This window comes from Pipistrellus hanaki (assembly GCF_964339955.1).
Source record: "Pipistrellus hanaki genome assembly, chromosome: 7".
Lineage (NCBI taxonomy): Eukaryota > Metazoa > Chordata > Mammalia > Chiroptera > Vespertilionidae > Pipistrellus > Pipistrellus hanaki.
Genome location: NC_140509.1, coordinates 80,448,759 through 80,474,020, shown reverse-complemented (window position 1 = coordinate 80,474,020; position 25,262 = coordinate 80,448,759). Strand labels below are relative to the sequence as shown.

The 25,262-nt window shown below is 49.3% G+C and overlaps 1 long non-coding RNA gene across 1 annotated transcript; it reads right to left on the bottom strand.

The window, feature by feature from the left end:
* Positions 1–13,158: 13,158 nt before the first annotated feature.
* LOC311625646 lies at positions 13,159–17,360 on the bottom strand. Its single transcript, XR_014795549.1, has 3 exons — positions 17,328–17,360; positions 16,456–16,557; positions 13,159–13,173 (listed from the first exon to the last, which is right to left on the bottom strand). It is a non-coding gene; the product is annotated as an uncharacterized lncRNA (long non-coding RNA).
* Between the last annotated feature and the right edge of the window lie 7,902 nt (positions 17,361–25,262).

Sequence of the window (25,262 nt, the reverse complement as noted above, 5' to 3'; positions counted from 1 at the left end):
TGGGAGACTGTCCGAGACCCGACCTACCTGGCTTCCCAAGGCACTCCCTGGGCTCTGCAGGGAAGCTGGACCCCTCTAGGCAGAGCCCTCAACACCCATCACCCTGCCCTTTTCTCTCATCTCTCTTCCTTTCTAGTTGGAGGAAAGGGGCCTTCCTTTGTCTCGTGACATCTCTCTAAACATTTGGCCTGAGCTCAGAGTCCCCTGCATTCCTCTAAAGTCTTTATAGAAGGCAATCGAAGCCTGGAAGAGTCTTGCCAGGCATTTTCTGCTTTCTGCCTTGTCACATCCCTCTCCTGAGCAATGAGAAGAGATCTCCTAGGCATTTGAAAGGTGTTGGTGACAGGATGTAAGCTGACAAGGTCCTTGCATCTGAGGGGGTAGCAGGGCTGACCCCCTACCCAAACAGTTTTCCCTGACTTGTTTGGATAGTGATTATCAGTAGAATTAAAGTAATTTATGTAGTATGAAAGCAACCTTTCATGTCTTGCCAAGAAGTCTGTATTTATCTACTGAAGATTTATTGTACTAAAAATTTGTCCTTTGGCTCTATCTTTCCTTTAGAGGTTAAGAGGAACAAAGAAAAACACTCCTCTTGACAGACCTCCTAATTAGTGTCTTATGTATAAAAAGCATTGCACAGTTAATAAACTTGCTACAGTTCCTCGATGACTTGTAGTCCTCCCGACCCCGCTTTCCTGTCTTTCTTTCTTTTCTCAATTCCCACCTCCCTACCTCAGCCCGGTTCAACCTGCCGGGCTGACCCTGGCAGAAAGGGGACAGGAGAGCCCAGCACACTATCCATTCACTCCCAGCATGTCTCTGAGAGCCCTGCATCCTCCAGCTCTTACCAGCCTCCACGGGTGGGCGGGCATCTCCTGCCCCTCCCTGTACGGAAGCCTCACTGATCCTTCCACAGTCCTTGGTACTCAAACCACAGGGCCTTCGCACATGTTGTTTGCTCTATCTAGAAGACTCTTACCCTCTTCTCTAGTCATTGACCCCATTCACCTCAAATGTCACTTCCTCCGGAGTCTTTCTGGACCTGTATGTCCCTTTTTTAAATATAGTCTTTCTTTCTTTCTTTCTTTCTTTCTTTCTTTCTTTCTTTCTTTCTTTCTTTCTTTCTTTTAAATTGATTTCAGAGAGGAAGGGAGAGGAAGAGAAAGATAGAAACATCAATGATGAGAGAATCATTGATTGGCTGCCTCCTGCACATCCCCTACTGGGGATCAAGCCTACAACCTGGGCATGTGCCCTTAACTGGAGTTGAACCCAGGACCCTTCAGGCCATAGGCCAACACTCTATCCACTGAGCCAAACCAGCTAGGTTGGTAGGCACTCTTTAACTGGATCCTTAATATTCATGTACCTACTTCCCCCTCTAGGTTGTAAGCTCCATAAGCCCAGAGGCAGCCTGGCTTTGGTATACTCTTCCCTAAAAGAGAATCTGGCACGCAAATGCTGAAGTGAATGAGTAAATAAATAAATCTAGGAAGGAGCTCAATAAACTCAATAAATAAACGTTGAGTAAATAAATGAGCTACACGACCTCTTTACCACAGCTCTGCTCTTCTCCCCGTTAGCTCCTATGATTTAGTTTTTATACCCATCAGCTATTAATGGCACACATCGTTTCTACAAAATGCTAAAATAACCTGGATCACATATCTTTAAACCTCCCATCTCAACTTCTCTTCGGTAGTTACACTGGAGGCTTTGTGCTAAATTTTGGGGATTACCATTGAATTTATTTATGGATGCTGTTACAATTAGCCAACCCCTTTCAAACAACTTCTTTCTTTTCATCACGCTTTTATTTCAGGTATGAATTATGTATCCTCGCCTGAAATCTTGAACACTTTTTGACCTTGCCATCTTAAGGGTCATGGGAATGAGAAATGTGAATTACAAGCAATTTCTCAGCAGAAGAAAACTAACTTGTGAGTTGAGCCTCACAGATCAGGCAGTTAAATGCAATAAATGGCTTGCTTTGTTTCATGACTGGCAGGCCTCTGAGTCACACGAGTGAAATCCACTAGTTCACTTGCCCAACTGGTGTGCACCTTGTCAAAGCGGTAACCATAGCCACTGGCCAGAAAGTTCTTCAGTCCTTCAACCAGATGTCTCATCCATAAATGCCAGCCCTGTTCAGAGACCAAATTTAACAACAGTGAACTAGAATTTAAGACCTTTGGCTTTACTTCTGGAAGTGGCATTGGGCTGGATATTATAGAGATGGTGGCCTTGCAATTTATATAAGAGTGAGCTAGGGGCAGCAGTAGGGTTGGAGGATGAAGCTTAAAGCTGCTTTTTGATGTCGGGTGTTGGCATTATGCCACGGGGAAGTGGGTTGGTGAAGATTATGAGATGGGAAGCTATGTACTAGTATAGATCCGCCATTCCCCACCTCTGGGCGCCAAGTGGCATGTGACTTCCTGTTGTCTCTACTTACTGGTTTTTTCTGTTCTTCACCCCTTCCCTTCCTAGCGGTAACTTCTAAAAATAGTATTGCTGTTTTGAACCTTCAGTGGTAAAATAATCTGCTTAGCCTACTCTACAATTCCTCGCACCAGAACAAAAGGTGCTGAGTAACTATATCTCCATCTTGGAGATATATAGTAATGTACAGTGGTTTTAAGTGGGGTACTATACTTTTTTTTTCATATGTATTGCAACAATGCATTACTTTGGGTGCTATTGATTGTTTATTCCTTTCAGAAATAATTATCTTTTTACTAAAAATAGTTTATATTTTATTATGTTTAATAACCCCCTCTCTCACTCTTTCCCTCTCTCTCTCTCTCTCTCTCTCTCTCTCTCTCTCTCTCTCTCTGTCTCTCTCTCTCTTTCTCTCTCTCTCCCCCTTCCCCCCTGCTCCCTCTTTCTCATTATCTTGGTACACCAAACCATGATTGAAAACATTTTCAAACACTCTACTTTTCAGAAATCAACCCACTAAAATCTTATCAGCCAAAAGGTAATACTTTTCACAAATTCCAAGTAGCTGAGGGCACAACAGTGATAAGTTGTCAGGGTTCCAAAGTGGGGAGGATATTCCATCCAACAGCAAAGAGAAAACATCTACTGATATTTCATGTTTGCAGATTCAATTTCAAGGAGGTGCGAGGAACTGAGCCTCATATGGCCACTAGGTGGCAGGAGCGGAACAATCAGCAGGGAACCAAGGTCATGGGGTTGCCAGGAAAAGTTGAAATGCACTTTTTATTTTTCCATTCTAGAACTTCTGTAAGACAGTTGACTCTACCTGGCCTGATTAGATGCTACTGAACAATGACACTTCATAGCCCTAAGTTTTACAAGAGTCCCGGTTTTACCAAGTGGGACTCTTGTCAGGCTTCCAAACATGAACCTTCCAAACATGACAGAGCGTCCCACTTGGCCCAGTTGGTGGCCTCTCCTCCCAGTTAGACAGGAAACCCTGGGGCAGAACTGTCTTTCTCATCCTGTGTGCCCAATGGCATTGCACCGATGGCACTGAGAGGACTGTGTCTACCCTGAAAGATGGTCAGTGAATGTTGAACCGAGGTCTTTGTCATCACGAGGAACCTTCAAACCCTGACTTGGTCACACCTGACCTCTCCGACATTTCGCCTGGGTCTTTCCCTTGGGGCTGCGTCTTTCTGAATGGACTGGAGTGGGGGAACCGCTCTAGGCCTTGGAAACGGGGGGGCTCTGGCAGCCTAGGGGAAGCACAGGAACTTGACAGTCAGAGGCCCTGTGAGACGGAAGAGCAGTGGAAGCCGGACCTAATCCGTTTCTGTGACTCTCCAGCAAGTGCTTCACTAGTTCTGTGGTCTCTGGCACCTTTTGAGTCTCCACCACTGTTAGAGGAAGTGAAAACTGCTGGGGCTCAGCTTCCTTTGTAAGCAGATTCATTGAGTCTTGCTCTTGCTCCGTGGGAATGTGGTCTGAACATAACTGATTACTAGGTGACACCGAATCAGGTGGAGCTCCTTCAAGTCTTGGGCTCCACCCAGGTCACATGGTGCAGAATCTGCATTGCATCAGATCCCCAGGCAACCTTCTCACACATAAACTTTTAGAGGCTCTGAGACAGGCCCTTTGGGGCCAGTGTTCAGCCTCTCTGATATATAATAATGCTGAGATCTTAGGGAGCCTTCCCCTGCCTCCCTCCCTTTGCCCTGGGGGCATCTAGCCATGGAGGTTGTTAGGGGTAAGGTCTGCCTTAGAGGTAAGGTCTGCCCCTGGCCTCATAGGCCTCACCCCATGTCACAGTGCAATAGACCCCTCCAGGCCTGGCAAGAGTCCCGCTTGGCCCAGTTGGTGGCCTCTCCCTAGCCCTTGTCCCCACCTGCAGAACCTTCTCTGGCAGGACCTACAGGGGATTCCCAGCTCCTTGTGGGTTACACCTAGGTCACTTCAGCACCTCAGGGAAGCTGGGCACAACCACTCCCGAGAACCTGCATCACCTGACTACCCTCTCCCAGACTCTCTGATTAGTGGGAGGGCAGGATCCCCAGACCTTCGTGCTCTCCTCAGCTCATCCCAACTATCTTCTCAGTGGCCAAAGCTCAGAGGGAAGGCGGGAGACACACCTGGAAAGCTTCCTACTGCCTGTCCTGCTGTTTAGTCCGAACCCTCCCAGGTGAGAAGAAATGCATTCGACCCAACACAAGTCGGTGACTCAGGGCCACACTCCGGTGTCCACGAAGTATGAGAGACCCACATGTTCCTCATTTTATTGGGACTGGCACCGAGCTCGAGTTCCCACTGCTGATGGCACCTCACTTCCTCACATTGGGGCCATGAGCCAGCACAGCACATCCTGTCACAGGGATGTGGGGAGATCTCCCGTGATCATGAGGTTTTACTACTTGTAGACTGTCAACCGCCGAAAAAGTGTAACCACCTCCCACTGTTTGGCTCTTATAGTTTAGAAAGCAGTTTTGCATTTTGCATCTCATTTGCTCTTTACAGCCATCTTCTGAGCTGGGTAGAACAAGTATAGTCTATTCTCATTATTCCTAGCAGTTACGTCCTATAGTGTCTCGGCAAACGCTGGATTGGTGAAGATTGAAGGTTGCTCCTGGAGGAAACAGTGGCCTGGGCCCTGCCCGCTTCTGTTCATGTCATGTGCACCCGCCCATTGTCACCTAAACCTGCTTTGTGCACGCTTCTGTTCAAACACCTTACTTCATCTGCACTCTTGGCCAACAGCTCTGACTCATGCCTGAATGAAGCTTACCTAGGACATATTTTCCCCACAAGACACACCCCAGCTTCTTGCCTTAGGAACACCGAACAGCACTTCGGCACTAGATGTGGGCCATTTAAGTCACCAAAGAACTCACCAAGTTTCACACGCAAAGACAGAGCACGAAGCAAACAACCAAAGCGTGACCTGTTTCCACCAGGGCAGCAGGAGTGTGCGCATTGGGGATTCCAGCTTTTCGCTGCTTTGCATAAGTCCTTCTATGACAACAAACATGCTGAAGGGATGGTTTGGGGGACACAGATACATGTTAGCAAGTGAGCAAACTCCTAAACGCTGAGCCCGTGAGGAAGGAGGACTGGCTGTGCTGTTACCCCCGTCTCACAGGAGTAAGAACTCACCTGCTCAGTGACTTGCCCAAGGTCGTGTCACAAATGAGTGGGAAGCCCAGGGTTTGCACTAAGCTTTCCGGTCTCCTGTGCTCCTCTTCCCTGCCCGGGTCAGCAATTTAACTCGAGGAGATGCCTGAGGAACCACAAGTTCAAGCCCCTGACCCAAGCCTCCAGGAACAGACCTCTGCAGTCATCTGAACTCTGTCCATGAGAGATGAGATAAGCCAGAGGGAGCCTCAGAGACCACGGCTGGTTTATCTGCTTCCTCTTGGGCTGCCACATAAAATGAAGTTTTTACCCGTAATCCTGCAAAAAAAAAAAAAAAAAAAAAAAAAAAAAAGCAGCAATCTGATTTTGTGCTGCTTCTTCTGCTCTTCTGCTCTTCACCTAGCTCCTAACGCTACCAGCAGGACAGCAGGAATACTGAATTACCGTATTTTCCAGCATATAAGACGACCCCCTAATTTTACAGTTAAAACATACCGTATTTTTCAGACCATAAGACGCACCGGACCATAAGACGCACCAGTTTTTAGAGAAGGGAAATGAAGAAAAAAAGATTCTGAAACAAATAGTGTCCTAAAATATTTTATGTGCATTAAAACCCAACATCACAGTCATAAACACATGTAATCAACCCTGTAAAGTAAACAGCAGCATTTAGAACCATTTTAGAGCCGGGCAAGCACACAGAGACCACACAGAGCTGGGCAAGTAAAAAAACTTTTTTTTTTTACAGTATATGTGTAGGCTATATTTGGACCATAAGACGCAGGTACTTTCCCCCCACTTCTGGGGGGAAAAAAGTGCGTCTTATGGTCAGAAAAATATGGTAGGTTTAGCCGAAGCAGGTTTGGCTCAGTGGTAGAGCATCGGTCTGCGGACTGAAAGGTCCCAGGTTCGATTCCGGTCAAGGGCATGTACCTTGGTTGCGGGCACATCCCCAGTAGTGGGTGTGGAAGAGGCAGCTGGTCGATGTTTCTCTCTCATCGACATTTCTAGCTTTCTATCTCTCTCCCTTTCTCTCTGTTCAAAATCAATAAAATATATTAAAAAAACAAAACAAAAAAACACACATAGGTTTAGGCCCATATTCGCTGTATAAGACTACCCCCCACTTCCGAGGCAATGTCACCAGTTCTTTTTTTAATAGACCGCCTCTCTGACTCTGGCCAATCTGAGCAGGCTTTTTACTAGAACACAGTGTCGTCTTATACGCCGGAAAATACGGTAGATAAAAGAGTTTCAAACAGAAGGAGGGGGACCTCAGAGGGGAGTCCTCCCTCACACTCAGGTTCCGTGTGTGTCTGCCCTCAGGTTTTCTCTCTGCCGTTTACAAACATTATCCCACGCACATTTAAAATGGGAACAAGCAATTGCCGTGCCCTCTGGCTTACATCCCACTGCTTGCTGGCCACGCTCAGTCTTGGCTGCAACTCCGGACTTGTCAGCCAGGGCCCTGACCTCTCCACCTCTGACCACAGGGCACTTGTGCTTCTCTCCCAGGCCTGCCCTTGCTATGGTCTCCCCCGGGAGCACTTGATTTAAGTCCTTCTCCTCAGGGAATCGCCTCCTAAGTGTTCTTCCTTCTTCCGCCCTTGTCCTAAATGCAATTAAGAAAGTGCTTATAAGCCGAAACCAGTTTGGCTCAGCGGATAGAGCATCGGCCTGCGGACTGAAAGGTCCCGGGTTCGATCCCGGTCAAGGGCATGTACCTTGGTTGTGGGCACATCCCCAGTAGGAGGTGTGCAGGAGACAGCTGATTGATGACTCTCTCATCGATGTTTCTAACTATCCATCTCTCTTCCTCTGTAAAAAAATCAATAAGATATATTTTTTTTAAAAAAGAAAGAAAGCACTTATAAAAGACAAATTAGCAGTGTGAAATACATCTTTTTTTTTTTTTTTTTTTTTTTTTAAACAACTGGGGTGTATGCAGACATTGCAAAGGCCCCTCATCAGATGGAACGCACAAGTGGAGCAGGTGGTGACCTTGAGACCTCCACGTCCGGCCTCAGCCAGGGCCTCCTTCCCGGTACCAGGGTCACACAGAGCTTCCTGTCCTTGCCACCACATCTCCCGGGGCATCAAGAAGGTGGCAAGAGCAACAGAGAAAAAAAAAAAAAAAAAAAAAAAACAGGGAAAGGGATCAGCCACCACCTCCTGGCCGGACTTGTCAGGGTCTGGGAGATTTCACAAAGCCTGCTGCAGGGTCAGGCAGGGGGGGAGTGAGCTGCCCAGGGCAGCTGAAGGACAAGCCACTTGTCCCTGAGCTTGTCCGCAGGAGGTGTCCACGGCGGCTTGGGTTTCTGTTGAAAGGGCTGACGCTGCCTTGCTCAGAGCTCCTACCTCTTTCCTTTGATCCTTCTCAGCTGCCTTTCCGGGCCCACACCCACGAGGCTTGTTACATAAGGCACCTGACCAGCTCCGGCCTCGTGTTTTACAGAGACGGCTGGCCCAGGAAGTGTCTCACGGCCAGACACGTGTGTCTTTCATCTGTGGATCCCTGACACTGTGCCTGGCCCACGGCAGTGCCAATTCGTGGGTGTTCAATGAAATAACGGCTTAGCACCGAGGAGCCATGGAGCCTGTAGAGCTGGGCCCTGCCTGTGTGCTACCCACAGGGGCAAGAAAGTTGAGTGGGCGACCCTCAGGAGGCAGAGGGAGGACATGAGGAGAAATGTTAGAGCAACTTCCTTCTCCCTCTCCGTCTTGTCCCCACGGTTCCCTCACAGCAGGGCAACCCCACCCCTACCCCCACAGGAGACATGGCCAGTGAACCTGACCGAAGAGCCTGTGTCCCCAGTGGCCTGTGCACCGCCGCTGACTCCCTCAGCTCACAGGGAGCAGAGGCAGTGCCCTCTGTCCCGACAACGCAGGCGCATTGCTTCTGTGCAGCTACATCTAAAAAAGGCCCTGCTGAAACCGGTTTGGCTCAGTGGATAGAGCATAGGTCTGTGGACAGCAAGGTCCCAGGTTCGATTCCAGTCAAGGGCATGTACCTTGGTTGCGGACACATCCCCAGTGGGTAATGTGCAGGAGGCAACTGATGGATGTTTCTCTCTCACAGATGTTTCTAGCTCTCTATCCCTCTCCCTTCCTCTCTGTAAAAACTCAATAAAATATATTTTTAAAAATAAAATAAAATAAAAAAGGTCCCCCATATTTTAAATGATGTGACACATCCCAGGCGCTTGTGACAAAGAGGAACACTTGCGTAAACAGAAGATGCTCCATGCCACGCTGCTGGCAAGGGGCAGGAAGCCCGCAGTGGTCTCACTTCACTGGGGTCCGCTCTGCAGCCGCACCTGCCCCCACCCCCGCCCCCCCCCGGCTGTGCCTAACCGCTCACCAGGCCCGGAGCCCAGTGTGGACGCCGCCAAGGACAGAGGCCACTGTCCCAGGCAGCAGCGTGAGCTGGTGTCAGGCACAGACGTCTGGACTCCCTACCACACCGCGCTGCTGGGAATGTGCACTGACTCTCAGTGTTTGTAGAAAGATGGGCTCCATCCTCACCTAAGGACTCAGAGTACAATGCAGCAAACTGTCTTAAAACAGAACTGTCTCAAGCACTGGCCGAAAAGGGAGTTTGGTAAAGAATAGGAAGTCCTGGATGCAGACTTTCACTAGCATCACATTACAGAGATCTGAACCCTTTTACTCTCAGAGTACCACCACCCTGCAGGCCTTTCTCGGGAGCCAGACTCAGTCCGGAGCCCGGGCGGGTTCCGATGAAGACGAGCTGGCTCCGGGCCTGAGGACACAGATGGCCTCCATCAGCGTGGGACGTGTTTGCAGGCTGCCAGGCCCCACGGTCCCTAACGAGGGGTAGCTGTGGACAAGGCACCTGCCTCTGTGGTATTTATATCCCGAGGATCGGAGAGATACGTGAGCGAGCGTATGGGGCTGTGACAGGGGGTGCGACTCAGACGGGGCAGCCTGGCAGCGAGGCCCAGGGGAGAAAAATTAGCTGGCCGGCACAGGAAAGCACCCAGAGCAAAGCTCACCCGGAGAAGCGGCAGCTGGTGATCAGGGCCCTGGGGGCTGGTGCAGGCCCAGCCCGGCAGCAGGGCGAGCCCACCCTGGTGGGCGGGAGGCCTAGGCGGCTGGGTGGGAGCCTGACTGCGTTCTAGAAGGATGGGCTGCCGCGGAGAGAGCTCAGCAGGGAGTTAACAGCCTGGATTACAGCTTTTAAAGATCGTTCTCTTAATCGTGGTGTTACACAAACAACACATGCCCTATGGTTGTGCACGCATACACACACACACACATACACACACACACACACACACACACACACACAGGCACGTAAAGCTGATGAAATCCACTCTGTGCATTGCACTCGGGGTACTTCCTGCTTTGCTGTGTCACCACCGGGGGAAACTGGGTGATGGGTCATGGAATCTCCCTGTACGTTGTTTTTTGCAACTTCTATGGATCTAAGTTATTTCAAAGTAAACAGTTTTAAAGAGAGAGAGAGAAGATCACGTGGCTGCAGAGTGGAGAATGGCTGGGAAGCTTTGCAGTGGATGCAGAGAGGGGGTTGGGGGGGCTTGGGCAGAAGAGAAAGAGGAAGGACTGGAAATGACAGAAGAGGAACAAGCAGGGCTCCTCAGCAGGTTAGGTGTTGCCAGGGCCGGGAAAGGTGGGCGAGTCAAGTTTAACTCAGTTTTCTGGCTTCCACTACTGGTAATGCTGCTAATACGCTCTTTTTTTTGGGGGGGGGGAGGGGGGGAGGAAGGGGCGGGTGTGAACATTGGGGACAAAAGTTCCAACTGGCTTTCGTGCCTGTTCATATGAAAACATGGCCTGTTCATATGAAAACGGGGTCTCTTTTTTAGGAGAGGTCAATAGCACAGAGTGTGCGTTCTTCCTAGACACCGACTCTCAGAACGAAGGCTGCTTTCATGTTGTGCCTGGGCTCACTCTGCCTCCCAGGAAGGGCCCATGTGGCTCCCAGTCCTGGAGGAATCAGCGCCTTTGCAAGATCTCACCACCCACGTGGGGGTGATGGTAAAAACACACTCTACGCCGGAGACTGCATTTTGAGCCTGATTCGATGGCTGCATTGCATTGATCACACTGCACGTGTTGCCTTCCCGTGTAAATCTTCTGAAGCCCAGGGAAGGTGGTCTTTGAGAAGACACGGCGTCCGCAGGGCCCCAGCATGAAATCAACACTCTGCCCAGAGACAGGATGACCCACCTCAGCCCTCCCTCTACCCCGTGGAGGGCCTACTGGGTGATGGGCATGTGCTTAGGGACTGGGGGTCTTGTGGAGGCCACCTGTCCTGGACAGAGACACCCAGAGAAACCTGGGCCCGGGAGCCCCTTCCCCAGCGGGCAAATCACTTTCAAGGCTCCAAATAATGAGATTTTTCCAGGCCAAAGTCTGCGAATAACACCAACAGCTCAGCACGGCCCTCTGGGTGGGAGGCGTCACTCTCACGCCTGGGAGAAAGGAAACCAGAGTGCGTGAAAGAAGCAAACCGGATTCGCACAGCCCAAACTGCAACCCCCCCGCCCCCCCACACACACAAGTTCCCACCCGTCTGTCTCCGGAGCATCTCAGCTATTCCCCACATGTAACACTTGTCTCCGGCACAAGAGCCTCGGGCACAAGAGCCTCATTCCAGCCAGCCCTCACCACAATCCTCTGAGCGAGGGCACATCCTTATCCCCGGGAGGAAATAGAGAGTTGAAGTCACCTGCCCACAGCTAGGAGGCAGCAGAGTACACTCCGGGCTCCAGTCTCTGTGCCTCACCATTGGGTAGCACTGCCCCTCTCCCACAGGGTTGGTGAGCCGTGGAGACACAGCCCCCACCTCCAACCGCAACCCAGGAATTGCCCCTTCATACCTCCTTTCCCTCCAACCTTCTTTTCTTCCTCTCCTGCAGGAAGCCACCCATTTCTTTCACTAGCAGAGAGGGGTGGACAAGGAGTCCGGAAGGCTGGTCAACCTTGAGGCTCTGGCAAGGGTCAGAGCCATACACCCACAGTCTGGTGGAAACAAAGGGAGCTGAAGCAACTTCCACCTTGTAGTCTCCTGTAAATCCTTGTGAGAGGCTGTCACTAAGCTATTACTGGAATTGCCTGCCTACAGGATATGGGTGGGTCCCAAACCTAAATAAAAGGATGGCAAGGCCAGAGCAAAGCAGAGTTCCTCCTTGGGCTTCCACCTGGCCTCCAATTTCCAAATTATCATTTCTCTTGTCTTTTTCATTTGCACGTGGCCTCCTCCAGAGCCCAAACCTGAACCCTGAACCACCCGGGACCTGGGTCACTCGCACCCTCCCCCACCTCCACGCCTGGCTTTAGATTGAAACCACTGCCCACATCCACTGGCCTGGGATGTGTGATCAATGCAATGCAGCCATTTTCAGGAACTGAAAATGCCTTACTCAAATGCCCCAAGAAGACCATTCTGCAGAAATCCTTTTTATTTAATCATGAATTATGGCTTCCACTCTCACAAACTATTTACTTTACTCCAGACACTCTTCCAGTATTTAAAAATGAGCATATGTTTTATGGAGCTAGAGTCAATGTGTTCATGCTATTTTGAGCTCTAGGTTCTGGGGTTTTTTTTGTGTGTGTGTGTGTTTTTAAACTTACATTATTTCAAGTGCCGTATCCACGCTAATCAACATTCTCACACCGCATCCTACTAGCTAGCTCCTACTCCATTATGCTCGGGTGCCATGGTTGGCTAAGTTGACAAGTACTTTTTAATATATATTCTCAGCACGCTCGCTGCATGGCGGGGTGCCTGGGCAGGGACCTGGGGCCGGCCCCGCCGGAAAGCCAATCCTGACATTTCATTTCTCTTGCGCAGTTGCTGTCACAGATCTTTTCACAGTAGCTGCCTCCAGCTAAATGCCAGATTGCACCTCAAGAATTCGGAAAAGCTAATTTCCACTCCTGCCACTCACCCATCTCTTTCTGGTAGAGATCAGAGGAGGCGGGATTAGCACTGGGAAAAGGAAGTCAGGCTGCTGGTTGGTGTTTTGTTTTGTGGTTTTTCAATATATTTTTTTAATTGATTTCTTACAGAGAGGAAGATAGAGAGATAGAGAGTTAGAAACATCAATGAAAGAGAAACATCAATTCAGCTGCCTCCTGCACACCCCCCACTGGAGATGTGCCCACAACCAAGGCATGTGCCCTTGCTGGAATCGAACCCGGGACCTTTCAGTCCACAGGCTGACGTTCTATCCACTGAGCTAAACCGGTTTCGGCGGTGTTTTATTTTTATCCCCACTTATGTTCTTTTGGGGTATATGCCGTCTCCAGAGCTAAATGTGGGAGGTCATTAAACTCCCAGGATGCTGAAACTCACCAGCGCTCCGCCACAGTGAATGGATGGAGGCCCCACGCACTTACCTTGGCCAGGAAGAGCCACCGCCAAAGGCCCAGGCCGCCGCCGTTCCTCACTGACCTCCTCTCAACCCCACTGCGCCATCCGGACCGGGAGCCGGTGCTCCTGGGAGCAGCCAGAGGCACCTCTGAGAGCAGAGACCACAGAGGCATTGCAGGAAACCTCTACCTCACAATGTCACAGGTTGAGAGCCGCTGCTGTAGAGCCTAAGACCATCGGAAAACACAGATATTTACATTACAATTCACAACAGTAGCAGAATTACAGTTATGAAGTAGCAACAAAAATAATGTTATGCTGGGGCAGTGGCAGCCAGGCCTGAGGCGGAGGCGGCCAAGCCCAGGGTGGCCAGTCCAGGAACACCCAGACCAGGAGTGGCCGGGCCCGGAGAAGCCGGGCCCAGAGCAGCCAGAACAGCAGTAGCCAAACCCAGAGCATCCAGGCCGGGAGCGGCCAGACTCAGAGCGGCCAGGTCCAGGGCAGCTGGGCCCAGAGCAGCCGGGTCTGGTGCGGCCAGGCCCGGAGCAACAGCTGCCAGGCTGGGAGCGGCCAGTCCCGGAGCAGTCGGGTCTGGTGTGGCCAGGCCCGGAGCAGCGGCTGCCAGGCTGGGAGCGGCCAGGCCCGGAGCAGCAGCTGCCAGGCTGGGAGCGGCCAGGCCCGGAGCAGCGGCTGCCAGGCTGGGAGCGGCCAGGCCCGGAGCAGCGGCTGCCAGGCTGGGAGCGGCCAGGCCCAGAGCAGCCGGGTCGGGTGCGGCCAGGCCCAGAGCAGCGGTTGCCAGGCTGGGAGCGGCCAGGCCCGGAGCAGCGGTTGCCAGGCTGGGAGCTGCCAGGCCCAGAGCAGCCGGGTCTGGTGTGGCCAGGCCCGGAGCAGCGGCTGCCAGGCTGGGAGCAGCCAGGCCCGGAGCAGCCGGTTCTGGTGCGGCCAGGCCTGGAGCAGCGGCTGCCAGGCTGGGAGCGGCCAGGCCCGGAGCAGCCGGGTCTGGTGTGGCCAGGCCCGGAGCAGCGGTTGCCAGGCTGGGAGTGGCCAGGCCCGGAGTAGCCGGGTCTTGTGCGGCCAGGCCTGGAGCAGCAGCAGCCAAGTCCAGAGCAACTAGGTTGGGAGCGGCAGTGACCAGACCCGGAGCAGCTGGTTGTGGAACGAACCAGAGCAACAGAGGCCAGGCCCGGAGCAGCCAGGCCCGGAACAGCTCGCTCCTCGCCTGCCCCTGCCCCACGGCTGCCTCTCAGACATGGCTCGAAACTTTTGTGGGAACTTGAGGGTCTGCTGAATCAAGTGATGAAGGCTTAGATCTGGATGTGTTGAGTTAGTATAGCGCTGGGGTGTTGATCTGTGAGTGCCTTGGGTGGGGCCTGGATGAGGCTGGTTGACCTATTTGGAAATGTCTTTTGTGTGAAGTGTATCATTGGGCATGTGGAGGTACTGTTGATATGAGAAAATGCTAAGTAACTGATTTGCTAGCTGAAATGGGATTTACTATCGGGGAAGGGGAGGGAGGAAGAGACTGAACATAAACTGTGCACCTATGGATGAGGACGGTGGGGGATGGGGAGGGGGCGGAGTGTGGGGTGGGAACCTGGTGGAGGGGGGAAGAAATTATTACCTTTGTAATAATATGAACAATAAAAATTGATTTTTTAAAAAAAATCAAAAAAAAGAAGAAAAAAAAAGAAAAAGATGTTCAACATTATTAGCTATTAAGGAAACGCAAATGAAAGCTATAATGAAATATAACTTCCCAGCCACTAGGATGGCTAAGATAAAGGATGTGGAAACATTGAAACTCTCATATACTGGTATTAGGAATATCAAATGGTACAGCCACTTTGGACAAAGCCTGGCAGTTCCTCAAATGATTAAATATAGAGCCATATGATCCAGCCGTTCCACTCCTAGAGAAAGTCCAAGAAAATGAAAACATGGCCCAGCTGGTGTGGCTCAGTTGGTTGAGCATCTTCATATGCACTAAGAGGTCACTGGTTCAATTCCCAGTTGGGCTCATGCCCAGGTTGTGGGCTCAATCCCCAGTAGGGGACACACATAAGGCAGTGTATTGATGTTTTTCTTTCTCATTGATGTTTTTTTTCTCTCTCTAAAATAAATAAAAACCTATTTTTTTAAAAAAGAAAAAAATAATAATATTATGGTTGGGGGTCACCACAACACGAGGAACTGCATTAAAGGGTCGAGGCGTTAGGAAGGTTGAGAACCACTGGTGTAGAGCAAGCAGCAGCGAGTGCTGTAGTGCAGGTGTTCCTCAGGTGTGAAGGGAACTCTAGCATCTGCCCCTGCCTCTCTTGTCACCTGGGGATCTGAGGGTTCTCGGCCTCCCTGTCCCCAGCCAGGCAGGTTAGCTGCCTTTGCTAATTATTGGTATTTCGCATCATCCCGTTGGCCTGAGTAATTGGTTCAAAGATTAGACACTTGACCTAAACAGTTAATAAAACAGGAGATGTGCAGGGGCTCCTGGGAAAGACAAAGTCTCTCTTCCCTTTGGAACCACGGGAAGTGACGGAGGGTGGGCGTGATCGCAGGATGCTGGCAGCTGTCTCATGTCCACTTGTGAACGGGGCCAACATCTTGGGAGGAGAGAGACTGGGAGGAGAGATTTGCCAGCCTGAATCTGGCCAGGCCTACAACTAACTGCACTGCTTGGCTGCATGAGTCAATAAAGGATTATCCAAGTTGGCTCGGTTTGAAACTTCATTTGTAACACGGAAATGGAACGTGATCACTGTCTGGCTGGGTGACGGCAGGCAAACAGCCAGCTCTCACATGGTGTGATGGGTGCCAGCCCCACGTGGTTAGAGCTCAGCAGGAGAAAAGACGAGCTGATAGCTCTGACTCACAGGGAGGGGCTCTTCTGAGCCAGCAGCTGGAGGAAGAGCTGGGACGCTGTTCAGGATCAGGAGCCTTCGTGAGCAATTGGGGAGTTGAGAGCTGTTCACTTGCCCTTTGACCCTCAGATAAGAAGGCTCTGAGCCAGGTCACAGAGTGATCTGTCCAAGTTGAAGCCAGAACGGAGAACTTTGTTTTAATCCAACAAAGCTTTTAAGATTATTATTGTAGATTCAAAGAAAAGTTTATCTTTAAAATGATCATTATCATAGTCCTTGGTTAAGCCCTAAATCAAGCTTTTCTCTTTATCTAGACTCATTTTCTTTTGTTAAATCACAGATGGAGCCAAAACCGGTTTGGCTCTGTGGATAGAGCATCGGCCTGCGACTGAAAGGTCCCAGGTTCGATTCCAGTCAAGGGCATGTACCTTGGTTGCGGGCACATCCCCAGTAGGGGGTGTGCAAGAGGCAGCTGATAGATGACTCTCTCAGAGATGTTTCTAACTCCCTATCCCTCTCTCTTCCTCTCTGTAAAAAATCAATAAAATGTATTGTAAATAAATAAATAAATAAATAAATAAATAAATAAATAAATCACAGATGGGGTGCCTGGAGACCCCACCCCGGGAGCAGGTTCAGAGGATCCCATCATACCTCTGGCGGTGCTGCTGAACCAGGATCTCCGCCACGGGCAGACTCTGAACCAAACACCCTGGATGCTGTCTTCAGGGACAGTCCCCAGGGACTTACAGATTCCTAAAAAAGAAAACAAATCTGTAGCTTCATTCATAAATTCCATGCAGAACTAGCCAAGCCTTTGGAAGGAGAGGTACGCTTTTCCAATGCTCATGTAGTGAGTAGAGAAGACGCTAATGAGGCTACTTGACATAAAACAAACATGGAGACGAACTGGCTCTGACTGCCAGCAGCCAATGCCTCGCTGGCCCATCCCACCACGTGGAGAGCCTTGTTGCTGGTTCTGGTTCCTCGAACCTGGCTTTGTGTGAAGAAGAAAATGAAAACTCTGCCCGCGTGCCATTTAATGGAAACTGGCTGCAGAACTTTCACCATCTTGTCTCCAGGGAACCTCAGAATTGGGAGCTTTCTGCCTCCAATTTCCAGCAGGTTCTGAACAAAGAATTCAACCCTTTTCTGTGCTGAACTGTGTAAACAGACAGATGGAAGGGAAACGTAATTATGTTTTCTAAAACCCCTTTTAAAACCAGTATTTCCCCCCATCTCAGAACACATAGAAAGTAAATCCCACTGATGGCAGGTAAAGGTTTCAATTTTCTAAAAAAAGATAAAATGTGCCTAGCCTGCATGGCTCAGTGGTTGAGGAGGTCACAGCTCGATTCCCAATCAGGGCACATGCTCGGGTTTCTGACTCATTCCCTGGTGTGGGATGTTCAGGAGGTGGCGGATCAATGATTCTCTCTCATCATTGATGTTTCTATCTCTTTCTTCCTCTCCTTCCCTCTCTGAAATCAATGCAAAATGTATATTTTAAAAAATATAAAATGTACCTTCATCCTTGGCATTCAGAAGGCAGATAATCATCACATCCTTTCCGTAGGGTGACTTGTTCTAGAAATCTCTGTTATCTCTGTAATCAATCTGGTGTGTCCTATGCTAGAAAGAGAAACCTATTTCCATTAATTAAAGTTGAAATTCACTGGGATGGGAATCTTCCAGAACTGACCTGGCTCCCTCTGTGCCATGCTGGTGATGTTATCACACAGTGAACGGAAAAGGTGGCATCATACAGCTCCAGCTGACCTGCCACCCCAGCTCAGGGACCTGCTTATTCACCCCCAGCTCAGAGACCTGCTTATTCACACCCAGCTCAGAGACCTGTCACCCCCAGCTCAGAGACCTGCTTATTCACACCTGCTCTGGGCCCAGAGAGCTAGCTCACAACTCCTGCTATCTTTCCCCCTTGACCTCTGACCACACTGCTCTTGCATCCTTGGGATACTCCTGTGACCTCTGACCACACTGCTCTTGCACCTTGGGATACAATAAAGCCACATGCTAAGTCTGGCACAGCCTTGCTGACACCCAGTGACTGATATCTGCTAATTTCCTAACCGCTGTTTCCTGCCTCAGGGTGAAACTTGCAATCAAGTTTCATTCTCACTTGCAATTAAGCTTTGATCTTAGCTGCTCAAGCCACTGATTTAGGCCACCCTAAACCCCCACCTCCACCAAACACACACACACACACACACACACACACACACACACACACTGCCCTGGAGCAGACACCCCAGGGCTTCAACAGCTGCACACAGAAAGAGTGCAATGAATTGTTGGGCAGCAGGGACAATAAATGCTAAGACAAATTAGGACCATAGTTTAACATAGATTATCTCAATAATTATCTTGTAAAGGATGTCAGTTTTTGGGTGAGAAGCAAATCTGTGGCCGGGATCTAGGGACAAATGACAACATCTAAAGCCACTGCCTCCCTGAAGATACCCCCGAGGGGCCCATCAGCCTGCGGCTGCATACCTTTTCTTCTTTCCCTCCTTGTCAAACTCCCCAGACCCTGACACAGGAACAGCGCAGAGAAGGAAGTGCCGTCATGAATGACTCGCTCTTTTAAGTGCTTGGAGCTCTGCAGCCTCTGTTCTCCAAGCTCAGCCTTCAAAAAGCGAGTCACTAATTCCTATGATGCACCATCGAGACTGATTTGACGTGAACACGTCTTCATGCGTTTCTGAAAAGCTGACACTAATATGTTGGTGACGTCTGTCAACTCAGTGTCACCAGGGGATGGCCTGGAGTCCCTGCCACCCACATGAAGGCTTCGAAGACCCGGGGAAGTAAAACTGTGGGTTCTCCTGGCAGAATCAGGGCCTGCCTGGGTGGCCTCGGGTGGCCCGCGGGGAATGGAATAAAGGACACGGGTGCCCTGACCCCGGAGGCCACGGGAGGCTAGTTTCTGGAAGCCCAGGACAACCACACAAAGCCCTGAGCCAGGGTTCTTTGCGCAAATCTTTTTCCTTCAGAAAGGCTTGTCAGTGCTAGCTGTGTCTTGTGTCACAATGCAGAAGGCCTGGGTGTCAGAGGACACACTGATGGCTTTCCTAATAAGCAGTCCCTTCCCTCCTCCTCGCCCTCTGGTCTGCGGATGAAAGAGTATTTCCAGCTGTGTAGCAGCTCCAAGTGGCGCACCCTGCACCTTGCTGGGGAACTGGAATGAGGCGGGCTTTGTCTTCTAAAGCCTTGCCTGTGGCTCTCTAGTAACTTAATAGAAAAAAATAAAAACCACAGAAAATGTCTGGGCCTCTGGGCAGACGACAGGAAGTTCAGATGTGCCACTCAACTTAGAGGCCTTGAGGATATCAGTTCAACTCTTGGGACCTAGCATTCTTGTAAGATGGTGTTGTTGGACAAGAATCATCCTTAAATTCCATAGGGAAACATTTTGCTAACATTTCAGGCATGCGAATGTTACCCCAGAGTTCACAGATGTATGTCTGATACCTGAAAGTTAGAATAGGCTGGAGTTCTAGAAAATGAAAAGCAACCGTTGAATCCAGCTCTTTCCCGCATGAGTAGTTTTCAGTAAACCCTTTCTGGCGGCAGCTTACTCATGGTCCAGCCTCCACTCCACCCCATGGCTAGCTGTGATTGGTGGAGAAGCGGGTTCTTTTCGAGCTCTTATCACTGGTGCTGAAGGCCTTTGCATTATCACTCAACATCCTCTCCATCAGATGCCACACCTCTTGCCCAGGTATGCGCTCATGCTTTGAAATGCCATCACTTTGTGTCTAGGGAGACAGCAGCTTTGCAAAGATGTTCTTTGGGATTGCATAACCTAAACTGATCCCATCCTTCTCCTCCTCACCCCCCCCCCCCTCCCTACCTCCCCAGGCTGCCTGCACTGAACCTGCCTTTCCCTGGACCAATTCACAGCGACTTTTTTCTTCGCTCAGAGCCACCGTTACACTGGCCCTTGACAAAAGCTGCAGAGGACACTTCAGTTCAGAAGGTTTTCTGTCAGTATCAAAGCCCCATGATTGCTGCCTCTGGCCAACAGCCATAAGAGGAAGCCATCCTGCAACCAGATCTCCAAGCAAGCTCAGGCCAATATATTATCTGTAATCTCGTGAGAGAGTTGAGCCAGAACCACCCACATAAACTAATCTCGGCTTCCTGGCCTACAGAAATGTGAGATAAGACATGTTTATTGTATCCAGACATTTAGTGGTAGGGTAATTTGTTAGATAACAGATGCACTCGTTCAACGTTTAAGAGACTAGATCTTGGCTCTTGCCTGTTGCCTAGGAATAGTATTGCTAATATTCATTCCTTTAGCAGGGTACAAAATGGTGGGAACCCCTCCACAATATCTATGGATAGCGAATCATCACACTGTACTCTTCAAATATATTGTACTTTAGTTGTCAGTTGTACTTCATGAACCCTAAAACAGATAGAAATCATAATATTATGATGTGAGTATCTGAGACCAAGCTCTAGGCCAATAATATCACCTCGGTGTGCAGGCTCTTTCAGCTGCCTGATGAAGTACCCGCTACATCTCTCCTCACATTGGAAATGCTGCTGCTCTTCTGACAGCAATGACCAGGGCTTGATGGCGACCTTCCGTGTAGTTGGTGCTCGCTCTTCTTCTCTGGAAAAGGACCTGAATGCCCTGAGGTAAGTTTAAAGAATCCATTTTAGTTTTTATAAGGAGATGAGCTGGCTCTTTATAAGCTTCAGTTTTCATACATTTAGACTTGATACTGTCAGCTATTTGGAGGAAATATCAGAGAAGTAAGCTTTCCCTAAGTGTTCTTAAAGCTCAAGACTTAGAATGACCAGAGACAGCCTGAGAAAAGCCATGTCCAAACTTGGCAAAATTGACAGCCACACCACCACCACCATTCCTAAAGAAAACAGCATACCAAGTAAACCCCCTACTCTGTCAGAATGAACAAAGATGAGGACAGGGCTCAGTGCCCTGAGGCTGGCCTGTGACCCTGGCTTTCTGGGGTGCAAGGGTCCTGGGATGACACTGATCTGCTTTGGGGAGTGAGTGGGACATTTTACTTCTCCTCTAGGTTCATGGCTCAGAAACCAGACCTGCAGATAATGCAGATAAATGCTCACTGGGGGGCGCGGGGAGCAGTGGTAGAGAGTTCAGAACTGGCAAGAGAAAGAAACTATAATTTAAAACAAGAAAAAAGAGACATCTTAAAAAGTAGCTGGGTCACACTACTAGAAATGCAAACTAGAAGGCTTAAGCGAGAGCCCCACCAAAAGCGTAGGGTCTCCCATCCAGTCCTGCCATCTCACTCAGACAGTCCCAAGTCCAGCGCTTCCTGCAGAGCCCCTGCCCTTTATTTGCTCCTGCGTTGTCAGAAAATGCCCAGCAGTCAGCGAAGTCACTTCTCTTCCCCATCAAGTTCTGCCCTCTCCCCAGTCCCAAAACTCAAAGCTTCAAGGACATGAAAAACGTATCTTCCCTGTAAAACAATCCGGAGAAGTTCTGACCTGACATACACCACACGGTGAACTCCCTTTCCCGTGATACTCGAAATGACCAGGAGTGTTCAATCCATTTGACCCTTCCAGTATCCCACCGGCAGAACGCACTGGCTGAGGGAGTAGTCGGCTCCTTCCGTCTACACCAGTGCGCAGGTGCTATGATCCCAACCCTGCCCTTTCACAGCAATGTCTTAGAATGTAATCCCCAGTGTTTGCTGTTGTGGTTCCAAGCCTTTCTTCTGGGTGTCCCCCTGGCTTTCAACATCCAAACAAAATGGTGTGGTGTGACCAGAAAGGCCAGGGCCAGGCAGCCCACAGGAAATATGCATCTTCGTATTCAACAAAATGAACATTTTTTGAGAACCTGATGTGTAAAAACAAACAAACAAACAAACAAACAAACAAACAAACAAAAAGGCCTTGATGCTACAAGTTACATTGAGATTAAAAAGTAGAGCTCCCACCTGGCTGGCGTGGCTCAGTGGTTGAGTATTGAGCTATGAACCAGGGGGTCATAAGTTTAATTAGCGGTCAGGGCACATGCCTGGGTTGCCTTGATCCCCAGTGAGGAGCCTGCAGAAGGCAGCCAACAATGTCTCTCTCTCATCATTGAGGTTCCTCTCCCTCTCCCTCTCCCTTCCTCTCTGAAATCAATAAAAAAAAAACCACTATATTTTTAAAACACAGTTATTTAAGTGGTGGTCCCGTCCTCAAGAGCTTTTATAATTCAATGAGTTTTCTTTCACCCTCACCTAAATCTCAGAAGAGCACAACACCATGGATAGATGGGAGTTCATTTTCAGTAAAAGGTTGAGAGTGAGAGGTCTCCAGAGGCAAAGTGACTTCAGGAAACCAGGAGTGAATCTTGGGCCGGAAGCCAGTGCCCGAGTCTCTAAAGCATCAGGATGGGCTGCAGTAGGAAGAAGCACACAAATTAAGAATTTGCTGTTCTGCAGGCATTGGAACCATGTCACCTCCCTTTTCCTAGCTGTCATCTGTCATCACATTTTGCCTAGAGGAGGAGTTGGCAAGCCCATAAGTGCAACCAGACACCTCAGTGACATGAGATTTTGCTTCCCGGGACTCAGTTTCCCTATGAGGAAAGGTCCCATTAACCTATGAGGGCTCTAACAAATTACACTGGGTTCCCAATAGTTTCAGATGAAATCAAGTGGAAAATGAGAGTCTAGGGAGGCGCCGAAACAGGTTTGGCTCAGTGGATAGAGCGTCAGCCTGTGGATTGAAATGCCACGAGTTTGATTCTGGTCAAGGGCATGTACCTTGGTTGCGGGCACATCCCCAGTAGGGGGTGTGGAAGAGGCAGCTGATCGATGATTCTCTCTCATTGATGTTTCTAACTCTCTATCCCTCTCTCTTCCTCTCTGTAAAAAAAATCAACAAAATATATATATGTAAAGTCTAGGGAAGGAATAAAAAAGGATAAGGCATCTCATCATGCTCTTGACAGAGGTGCTGGAGAGACAGGAAGACTCCACTGTTGCCAGGCAACTCCCCTCCCTCTCTGAGCTTCAGGTTGGGGCCCTGACTGTGGGAACAACTTCCTTTGTCCTTACGTGTGTGCCTCCCTGGCTGCCAAAATGTCCTCCGACAGCTGCAATCACGTCCTGTGTGAGAACGGAATCTCTATCCTGATTTGTGCTACCCCGGAAATGTCTATTTCTGAGCCTCTTTTCCCCCCAGGGACCCAAAGTCCTGTATGTCATGGATGCCATATCATCTATATGCAGACAGCATATATGAACATATTACACATGCAAATCGAGTCAGCTTCTTGAAAGTTCTCTGTTCTTTCCTTGCCAGCTGGCATGCTTGGTAGGCCAGCTGACATCCTGCCAGGCCATTTTATTCATTATTGCACACAACCAGAGTTTGGCTCCTCTCCTCCTAAGAATCACGGAATACAAAGGCCGGGAAGAGCAGGGAATCCCTCAGCTCAGCCTAACAGCTCTGTCCCTTTCCTGGGGCCTTTACTAGGCATTTGGCCCGGCTATTGTAAACCTGTCTTCCTTGTGATGGAGCACTTGCCACTTTATTCTTTGGGCAGCACTGAGAAGGGTCTCAATAACAGCTGGGTGGTTGTGAGAAGGGGCAGTCTGAGCCTCTGGGGCGAATGTCCATCAGGTTTCTATGTAGCAGGAATGCATGTGGCATAAAGATTCAGGTAAACTGTACAGACACAGTTTATACTCAGCATTCTTTTGGGCAAGATTACAAAACGGAGTTTTATTTAAAAAAAAAAAAAAAAAAAAAGAACCTACTGTGTCCTTTCTCACATCATTTCTTAGACTATAAGCTCCTTAAAGAAGCAGGAAATGAAAAAAGGCAGAAAGTTGATAAAGGGAATCCATGTAGAATCAGTAGAAGTAAAATGAACTTTGAATTAGAGTCACATAGGCCCAGGTCTTTATGGCTGTGTGATCTTGAGCAAGTTGCTTTATCTCTTTGGGTCTCTAGTCATCTGACCTTCAGGGAAGGTACAGGCAATGATCCCGCAGAGTTGTAGAGTTAAATATCACATGTATGAAACATATAACATGGTGCTGACCACATTTGTTCAGCAATAATAACTATTATGATGATTACTAGTATATATCAGTTTCTAAAACTACACTCCTTTTTTGAGATTTTTTTTTTTAAAGTCTCAACCAACAGGAAGACTAATATCCAGAGAGAATGACCTTCCTCCTGCTGTTCATTCAATACCAACTACAAATACTGATGGAGTCCTTAGTCTAAATTGAACATGGGTTCTAGACTTGAGTAGCATTCCAGCTGCACCAGCGAGTCAGCCCTGTCTCCTTCCCAAGGAGCTCTAAGGAGAATGAAACGGGTCCTGGGGGATGCCTTCCTCCGACCATCCCCAGGGATGGTTCCACCAAGTCTCCATCCTGGAGGTGTCAGGTCACCCTTGCTGAGAGGGGAGTGGCTCTTCATTCTGTAAACATTTACAAAACAGCTTCTAAATTGCAACTAAGCAGGTGACTCTGAACGGGTTGCAGGGACATGAAGACTAATAGGCAGTGCCCTGGAGAGGGTGATGGTCCTGTGGAGGAAAAAACAGGGAGAATGGATCATGACAGCCAACTGAGAGATCCCTCAGGATGAAGGTGGAGGCTGTGGGGGCACATAGACTCTGCCTGGAGATCAGGGAAGGCTTCCAGGAGGCAATGCCTTAAAAGGCTGAGCAATATTTTACCAGATGAACAGTAGTGAATTCGTAGGGGCTCAATATATAACATCCATTTGTTTTTCCCTTTCTCAAGTGTGGAACAATAGAGAAATAAGACAGAAGGGATAGACAAATGGAGGTCAAAATGTCAGCTTTGTTGTTGAGAAAGCCAACTGGGGAGCATGGCTCTTTTGTGGCTAAAAGAGCATTGTCCCCTCCCACACCCCAAATATCTTTACGTGGAGAAACTGACAGACTCTGCCTCAGCCAGGTGATCAAGGTCAACAACAGTCATAAATCATGTTGACAGCAAGTGGACCCTTGTGGTCTTGCTCCCCAAAACCATAACCCCAGTCTAAACATGAAAAATTTCAGCCAAATGCCATTTGATAGACTTTCTACAAAATATGTGGTCAGTACTTCTCACAACTGTCATGTTCATCAGAATCAAGGGAAATCTGTGAAGCTACCACAGGGAAGAGAAGCCTAAGGAGACCTGAAAAAAACAGGATCTGGGAGCTGAAAAAGGACATTAGGTGAAAGTGAAAGCAAAGAAGAGCAGGCAAAAGCTTCCGGCACTGCTCAGACCTGAAGCCCTCCCTTCTCAGCACCTTTTAAGTTTTCTAAGTTTACTTCCTCCGGCCCTGACCCTGTTTCCTGGATGCGTCTGGCCTGTTAGCCATGAGAAGAAAAGCAGGGGGGAGAATCCTAGTGGAGAGAAGGAGCGCAAAGGAGAGTGGACTGTCCTGGGGTGACTGTTTCGCCATCA